Consider the following 9,757-nt stretch of genomic DNA (forward strand, 5'->3'; position numbering starts at 1 on the left):
TACTCACTCGCATCATCCAGAGGTGGTTGTTGTTTCCTCTGGAGGCAGGGCACTCTTGGAGCATGCGGTGATGAGGAGAGAGCCAGGTTCAGATTCACCTGGATGACCGCATGGATAATGGCTCCCCTTCTTCCTGGCCCAGGCCTTTTTAAAACCTCCCTGACCTCAGCAGCCCGGTCCAACCGAAGCTGCCAATACTGGCTATAAACCGACCAATCTGCAAAGCATCCCTGGCTACCTGGGCCCGCGCACAGGGCCGGGTCTTCCCCCCACTGCCCAGGTGACCAGAGCATCGCCTCCCAGGCGCCAGGCTTTTGTCTGCAGACAAGGCGCAAGATCCCCGCTGTGAGAGATTCAATGGCCGCCTCTCAGGCTGGTGGAGACACATCTCGGGAGAGGGGCACCGACAGTGGCATTTCTGCCACAGAAGTCACTAAAAATTGTGAAAGAGATTTGATGCAAGAATGTTTAAGAAGTTTTCTATGTACTTTCTACTGGACTAATGCTTTAGAATAATGGTCTCCAACCTTTTTAAGTAGAAGATCACCTTTGGTATTTAAAAGCTACACCAGATCTACCTGCTGCCACCCCATGCCTCCCCCCGCCCCCAGCCCAGCAGGTAAGTCTGTGGGGAGGGAAAGGGATGCCAGAGCGAGGCAAAGGGAGAAAAATTATTTTGGGGCGCACCTCCCCAGCAGGTAAGTCCTACCTGGCCAGGGTCCCACTCAACTTACCCCTGCTCCTGCCTCTGCGGCACTGTCCCTCACCACGGAGGCCTCAATCTAGTCCCTGCCCCTTCCCTCCCCCATGGACTGACCTGTTAGGCTGGGGTACGCACATGGGGGCACAGCTCCCCACACCAGCCTTGGATGAACTCCAAGATCTACTGCAAGAGGCTTTGAGATCTATTGGTGGATTGAGATCCACTGGTTGGTGACCAGTGCTTTAGAAGGTAAAGAAGAACAGATAAAATAATAGGTAGGTGAGGAAGAGGGAAGAATTGAAAGAAAGATGAGAAAAACAGGAAGGGAAACAGAAGAAAATTATGATAAATGAACAGGCAGAAAGGAATCTACATATCAGAAGTGTTGTCAAAAGTATGAGAGACTTCAGAATCTTTTAGCGGCTCAACAGATCAGGGGGAAAGCTGTCCTTTGTAAGTAGGAAGAGAAGTTAGAAGTACCCTGAAAGAAAGAAATGGACACACAACTGGAACCTTAAGGATACACAGAAAATGGTAAATGATAAGTATTAGGTATATTATAGATTGCAAAGCAGACCAATGTAAGTGCTCAGATATTAAAATTGGACACATGTGTAGAAATGGTAGAGGTTTCTCCATTGCAGGAGATGAATCTTAATGAGCTGCTGTTTTTGCCTATAGCCTCCTTTAATTTATTTTCTAGGGACTAAATTCTGCTTTGCTTCTAAGATATCACTGACTTAGTCATGGAGAGTTGTTCTCTTTGAAACAATCTAAGTGCCTTTAAAATATTACAAGCAGGGAGGGTGCAGATGTTCATGTCTGATGAAAAACCTTAAAAAACAGCTAAACCACTTCAAAAAGGATCATCAAAAAAGAAGGAACATCTTTGAAGTGCTTCATTTTGAAGTGCTTCATGAAACGTGTACCAACCAGAAGAGGGTGGCAGGGGGTTGTTCAGTCTGCCAGCATCTCATAGTGCTCTGCTCTCCAACCCACCTCCACACAAGAAAAAGGGCACACCAGGGCAGAGACCCAATAGGCATTCTAGTAGGACCCCAGCCATCCTTGGGATCCTCTGGAGATTGAATGCAGAGAGGCATGTGGGTTTCCTGCTTTCTAGCTGTAGCACTCATGCTTTCATAGACATTTAGAAGCAATCTGGGGAGAGGGGAGACTGGAGATTACACATTTACATGGTGTTAAAATAAAATGCTCCAACTCTGAAGTGCTTCAAGTGGGAGTGGCATTAAGAGCTTTTCAAATGAATGTCCCCTTTGCCTTTCCATTTTTTTTCCAGTTGAATGCAACCAGGTACAGGGAGGTGCAGTCTATGTCCCTCTGCAGAACTGCATAGCTCTCCCATTCATTTTATTGGATAGGACTTGCACATCTCCAGAGATCAATCCCCTGTTTCCCAGGAGGCATATCACTCATTGTAATGGTGCAATTTAATTTATGTTTAGGATCCACACATAGGTAGATCTATACCTGTGCCTGACCTCCTGGGCCCCCTGCCAACCTGAGACTGACCCCTGTGCCCCTGCCAGTCCACAGCTGCCCCCATGCCCCTGCCAGCCCAGAGCTGACACCTGGGCAGCTGCAGCTGAAGCCTGGAGCTCCTCCTGGCTGCTGCAGGGGGCAGCAGAGCAGTTTAATGTGTCTGAATTTTCTGCAGAGAAAATGTAGGTGCATTAATTTCATGTGTAGACATGCCCAATCAGTCCATTTCCATTCCAGACACGTGTTTCTGCAGCACTTCTAGGACTAGTACTGTAGCAATACAGTTAAGCCCAGTCTCTCCTTCAACCCTAAATAGCTGGCAGTGACCTAGAAGCAAACAGTCATTTCAGTCTCCATGGTTGCTTCACTCATCCTCAGAGCCACAGTCTACACTGGGTCAGTTTGCCTTCATTCTGATCTTTTCTGTCAGGGGTTCACTACAGTCTGTGTACACCTCCTGAACACAGTGACATAATTGGCTGTTCAGGAGCGTTGCCAGAAAATTGCTTTCCCTGAAGTTCTCACCAGCTTTTTTAGCAGGACAAAGCAATACCCAGACCCCAATCAGCTACAGTACCCTCTTGCTTCATCCTACAGTTCTCCCTCATATTAACAGCCTGCTTTTAGTATATAAGCCTATGTAACCTCTGGTCTTCATTCTCATTCATGTACTTTTGACCCAGGGAAACCGATCAAACTCTTAAACCTGGTCTGTTACAGGTAAGAAAGGGCTAACACTGTGAAATACAGGAATTGGCAAGGAGAACATAGTTGAAGAAAGTGAGAGAATGTTGATCAGGCTGAATCTGGTAAAATAGATTATGAAAAAGGCTCACAATTGTAAACGGATAAGAAACCAATGTAGAAAAGGATTATGTGAAATAGTACTAGTGGAGCAAAGAGTACCAACAGAGTTAATTTGGGGATTAACAGTTTAGGTGTTAAATGCAGTGCTTGATATAGAATTGGGGTTAAAATTTGGTTCCAAGGTTCATTTGGAAGTGCAGTTAGTGTTCATAGGACGCGTCTACATGAGACATGTTAATGCTCATTAGTGTAATTTAATGAGCAATATGGGCATGTGCCTACATGTGCAGGCCCTTACTGAGCATTACACATTGTGAAATAAGGCTAATTGCACCTAAATTTGATACCTGCATTTACACGAGCACCTGCCTGCCTAAATTTGATACCCCACAGGTATCAATTTGATACCCTGCCCCCTCACTGGTGGGGCCACGGCTGTCCTGGGTCCTGGCCAGGGGGTGCCTGCTGGGTCCAGCGGGGCCAGCACCATGGACAGCAGGAGCACGGGGTATTGGTCATCTCTGGCAGGGGCAAGGGTGGAGCAGCGGGGCACTGGGCATCGCTACCAGATGCAGGGGCAGCCATGGCATGGAGCGGCAGGGTGGGGAAGGAGGGAGTTGGCACATGCTGCCCTGCACTGAGCATGCAGCCCCTGGGCAGGCAAGGGGCTGGTCAGGGACCAGATTTTCCAAGATGGCTGCCAAGTGCTGGCTGCTGGGTCTGGCTTCAACATGGCTGCCAAGTGCTGGCAGCCATGTGGCCAGAGGCTGGAGCTCCCTCTGGTGGCTACAGGGGCACATGGCAGGACTGGAGGGACTTGGGACTAATTTTAGTCCCAAATTCCTGCACATGTAGACACCTATGAAAAATCGCTTAACGTGCATTAGCTTAATGTGCATTAAATTTAGTTACACTGATTTTCACCTGTAAACACACCCATAAAGAAGGCTCAACGTGAGCTCTGGCTTGGGTGGGGTGGGTATATGTAGTGATTAGGGCTTCCTAACATGGTCAAAACAGGATAAACTTGAGAACTTCAGAGGTCATCTTTTAAGGAGGAGAAACTGAAAGCAGGGAGTGAGTGAGTTTGTGAAGGAAAAATACATTTCAAGATTGAATGCCAATCAGTTCTTGCCAGACACTCAAAGACAAAAACAGTACAAGAAATGTATAAACGGATTTGATTGCACCCAAAATAGCTGTTTGCAGCTACAGTGAAAAAAACAGCTAGTGATCATCATGCAGGGCACTATGGCACCCTGGGTTGCCTTGAGATCTTTTCAAGGGTGCCCCAGGGTGCCATGCAATTTTAGCACTGTTAGGTGTGCAAACATGATTCATAAAATAAACCTAGAGATCCACAGTGTTAAAAACATTCTGACCTCTTGTGGTCTTTCTAAGTTCTTTGCAACAGACAAACTGTTCTATGGTTTGTTTGTATTTGTAGTAAAAAAAAAAAAGTAAAAACTAAGACCTGGCATTTTTCAAGGGGTGCTTTGAATCTAAAAAGGTTGAGAATCACTACATTAAAGTCACTTGTATTTGTGGCCTCAGTTTGGGTGCAAAACTGTATCTGTGGGTTCTGTGGTACTCCAAGCATGTGACAGAAGTCTAACATAAAACCTGAATCGCTTCCAAGAGAGTTACAGTTAAATCACCCAATGACCCTAGAGGTAGTTATTTAATTATTTGTGTTTTTCTTGGCTGTATTATTTTGTGATTGTATAAGCTAATTATATGTTTGAATTTAATTTCTCCGATATTAGTGTCTAAAGCTTGGACAAATTTGCATTAATTACAGTGACTGGTATATATGTGCTGGCCAGTAAACCACTTTTTAACAAAAGGTTACTCGACCATTTTTCTCTTGGCCCCAGTGGGACTTTTAAATGATAGGAGCTTTGCACTTGACAGCACAGGCAACCTGATCTGTTGCTCTAAGTCTTATGTGTCAAAACTTGAAAAGGAGGATTTTAAAAGATGATTTGGTTAAAATTCCAGTCTCCCAAACCTTTACTATTTAGACAGACATCTATAGAAACTGCAGTTCTAGAATCAGATTGCACACATCTCTGACTGTATCTTCTTTGCTAAAGGCTGGGTTTATTCTTTTGGTGGAGCGGAGTTGCAGTGATTCACAAAAACCATCTGACAATTGTATTCAGTGTTGATTAGCTCTCCAGCTTCAATCATGTTTTTTTACTGTACCTCAGTTTCAGAGGCTATCAGATTCAGCACAGTTAAATACATTTTATGCATCACACCATGAGAGTGCCAGGAAATTTTTAGTAGAAGTTTGTAGAATATGACAAAATTCTGTTTAACATTGGTTAACTGATAATTGTTCCCTTGTTATATTCTAAATTAATTATCTTATAACAACATATGTAGCATACACATTTGCATTTGAATAAGATTTTTATTTCTGCTGATTATAAAAAGAATGAGCTCTTTGACTAGAATTAATGGAATCATTTAAGTAGAGACTGAATTACATGGAAAAAGGTAGTTATCCTAGGTAATTACAACACAGCTGTACACATTGAGACAAGACAAACAGCAGCACCACCTACTGCTTAGATCCCATTCTCTGAAACATCAAAAACCTGTGATCTGATATATTTTAAGGTTTGTGAGGTCTCTTCAGATAAAGGTTAACTGTGTAATAGATACAATACTGCTAAATAATATAAAATAATACAAAACTCCTGTATGAAGCTGAGATCACTACCCCATAGTATATCCTTATTTCTCAAGCAGATTTTTAATAAGGAGAAAAGAATATTCATAAACCACAGAGACAGTAAGAAAGCAAACTCTTTCATCACCAAATGGTTCTCTAATTTATCACATGGCTTTGTAATGTATCACCTTTATAAAATTAACACGTGTATGTATGGATATATTGTGTACTATTAATACATATAGTATATTATACATGCATTCATATGTAGAAACTGTACCATGAAATAAACTTGAGAATTGATAATGCCTATTATTTTAACTTCTGTCTTTACAAAGACAAGTACTGAAAATGTAAATTTCAGATCAGTGGATAAAGCATATATTGAATAATAGCAGTTTTTATTTTGAGTGTATGTTTATACTGAAATTAGAAATAAATGTGATTGAGCAGGAAGGTTCAATGTTCAGAATCATTGTTTTCCCCTCCCATTGAAAGAATTTTTGAATATTCTGGTAAAATACAAATCAGTATAAGTTAAAAAGGTTAATATTTTAAATATGTTTAACTGTTGTAAGTATTGGCTTTATCTCTTGAATAATTAAAAAGGAAAAAGGATCTGAGGGATAAATTCAACATTTTAATGTGCATTAAAGCATCACAAAAAACCATGTGCTTTCACTAATGCACATTAAAATAGCCCTATGTGTTTTTTAGTACCTTACAATGGAGGTACTAAATTTAATGAGCATTTGCAAAGGAGTATTAATGTGTAGACGCACCCAGTATGTAGTTTCTCCAATATCTTTAGAAATGTTGCCAAGCAGCGTGTCTACATCCATCTTCTCTTGCTCTGCACATACCCAACTGGGAAATTTAATGGTGAAGTCTCCCTGGGAGTGACCTCTGCTGATGCTCTTAAAATTTCTGTATCCAGAATGCTTGTGAGTATCAGTATTTTTAGGAGCTCTCCTGAAGAGTCTTTTCCACCTTGTTTCTAAGTTTGGTTATGCTGACCAATAATGGGTAGGCAGAGCATGTTTCCTGCAAGTGTTCTCCGGGTCCCTGCTGAAGCAGTACAGAGATACCCTTTCTCACCTACTCAAAATGTGGCCATATCAGAACTGAACAAAAGGACAGAGAACCTACCCAGATCATGACCAAACTCTATCCACCAGTTCTTTCTTTTTCAAAAGGAAACTACATAAACAAGTTCTGCCTCCAATCTATGCTTGTATAGAAGAATTCTCACACCATTCTACCACTGAAAACATCATATGCCCATATGCCTCTCAGCCTTGTATTTGAGTTTAAGATAAGATATAGCCACACTATGTCTCATTACTACTTAGGATTCTAAAGGTGTGTACAGACATTTGGGCAGGTTAGGGGAAGGTTGAATCAAGTTTAAAATGGCAATCCAATCTAAGGTAAATTGGGACGGGGTAGGAAAAACACAAAATGTTTGGTTTTCTTGGGAAAACAAAAATCAGTTTTCCACACAGCTCATTCCCACATCAGCAGGTAACTTTGTTAAACCTCTTGAGAATCTAGGTATAGTAGACTTAGTTGAGACTAGTTGATACCATTTCATCTCTATTTGTTTGAACATAGCTATAAATATTGGCATCTGCAATGCACTTAAATTGTTTTTTTGGCTAAAATCCAAAGAATAGAGAGGTGACCTTGTTTACCTTAAATTCTCAAACTTAGAGAAGTGGTTAGAAAGGACTTCGTAAATACCTTTGAAACTCACTTGTCTGAAGACCTTCTCATGATCTCTGACAAAAATATGAATTTTCAATTTGGTTTTCTTTAATCAATTTGTCAGCTTGCTAGCCTGAAGTTCAAAAGGGCTTCTCAACTGGTGAAATATAATTAAAAAAGGATGATGCCCTCCTTGGGTATCTCTAATGGCAAAAAAAAAAAAAAAATGCACAAAGTACTTTAAATAAGGGTTCCCACTAAAAGGCTTTCCAAATAGGATAATATAATGGACATCTATTTGAGGCACACTCTAAGGAGTTTAAAGCAGGTGACGCACTGTGTGAAGAACCATAAGCAACAATAGGAACAAAAAGCAGACACATTTCCAATTACTATTATTAGAGGACCAGAGAGCCCTGATACAGGCTGCACCCTAGATGTTCCAGTAATGCAGGGATTAAGGTGCTGTTGCCAAGCCAATTTTGATCCAAAGTTTGTCTGAACTGTGTTATGCTATATTATATACAATTTAGCATTTGTATGTTAAATATTTCTATAAGCAAGGAGAAAAAAACTGAAAAACACAAGAAGTTTGTGATCGAAAGGAGTTAAAAAAAGACTGACATCACTTGAATGGTTACCTTTGTGGTGATAAAGGTTAGCAAGGAACCAAACACTTATTATTTGAAGTATTTTGTAGTACTTTTTATAACGTTGTGATTAATAATATTATATGAAGTTAATATATTTAAATAATGGGGGGGGGGTGCAACCACATGCAAAATATGTTGATAGAACATAACTTGAGATGTCCAATTCATGACATTGACTGAGCACATATGCAATACATGACATAAACAATCTTATGCTAAAATCTTTGCTGAGGTGAGTGCTGCAACCAGTGATGGAAAGGACACCTGCTTTGCGCTGAGTAAGTCTTCAACAGATCTCCCAGAGACTGCAAGGCCCCTTACCTAACTTGTTCTTGTTGATCTAATTTAATTTTCTAATACGTGGTTCAGGTTCACCTAGTCATCTAAACTCTATTATATTCACCCAGTCTCTGCAATACTATGTAATATAAAATACACATAGAACTTTGAAAGAAAGGGCATCTGTCTGAGCCACAGATTCCAGCTCCCTCTTGCTTATTCTTCTATCCTGATGATGCTCTTGCCTCTTAGCTATCTATTGACCCAACTTCATCCAGAAGGTGCTTTTTGACCTGGGGGTCAGGATGTTGCCTTCTGAGGTGGAGGTGATATGAAGCACCACCTAGTAGAGGTTATTTCAGATTTGACAGTGGTGAGACTAGGTTAATGTCCCATAAATGGGGCTGGGTAGTGACAAAAAAATTTTGAAGAGTGTTGGAGACAACTTCCTGTTGCATGTGTTGGAGAGACCAACTACAGACCGTGTTCTTCTAAACCTACTGCTCACAAACAGGGAAGAATTGGTGAGGGATGTAGAAGTAGATGGCAAGGTGGGCAGCAGTGACCATAAGATAATTGAGTTCAGGATCTTGAGAAAAGGAAGAAAGGACAGCAGCAGAGTATGGAACCTGGACTTCAGAAAAGCAGACTGACTCCCTCAGAGAACTGATGGGCAGGATCCCCTGGGAGGTAGGGCTGAGCGGAAAAGAAGTCCAGGAGAGCTGGTTGTATTTTAAAGAAACCTTACTGAGGGCTCAGGAACAAACCATCCCAATGTGCAGGAAGAATAGCAAATGTGGCAAGCGACCACCTTGACTTAGCAGAGAATTCTTCAGTGAGCTTAAACACAAAAAGGAGGCTGATGTGATGGGCTAGCTGGTAGTGATTTAGCCCAGGGGTTTTGAAAGGGTAGAAGATGATTGGAGGGCTTGGGATTCCCTTTCCTCACCAATCAGGCCCCAGAGACTCACTTCCATGCCCCCTGATTGGCCCTTTGGGTCACCTGGAGGGAGATAAAAGGGGCAGCATGGCTGACTCAGGGGAGACCAGTGAGGGACCACAAGGAAGGAGTTTCAAAGAGCCGGCAAAGAGCTGGGCCAGTGGGGTGGGAGCAGTTGCCCCCAAAGCACCTGAAGGAGTGGAACCTGCAGACAGCAGTTGGACCCTCAGCAGCGTGGTGTGCAGCCAGCAGGAGGGGCTCCCTGCTGGGCTCCAGGATCCCCTACGAGAGGGTGCAGCCAGCAGGAGAGGCTCCCCAGCTCCAGCAAGCATCTGAGCAGCAACCTGAGAGGTTCCCAGCTCTGCTTCCAGCTCCTCCAGCAAGAGGACAGGCAGCTCGATGTGAGGCCGGTGAAGTGACAGGGAAAAATTCTTGTTGCAGTGGAAGGAGGCCATTGTGTTTTCCCTCTTCCCCCTCCCCCC

This window comes from Alligator sinensis, unplaced genomic scaffold (assembly GCF_000455745.1).
Source record: "Alligator sinensis unplaced genomic scaffold, ASM45574v1 scaffold956_1, whole genome shotgun sequence".
Lineage (NCBI taxonomy): Eukaryota > Metazoa > Chordata > Crocodylia > Alligatoridae > Alligator > Alligator sinensis.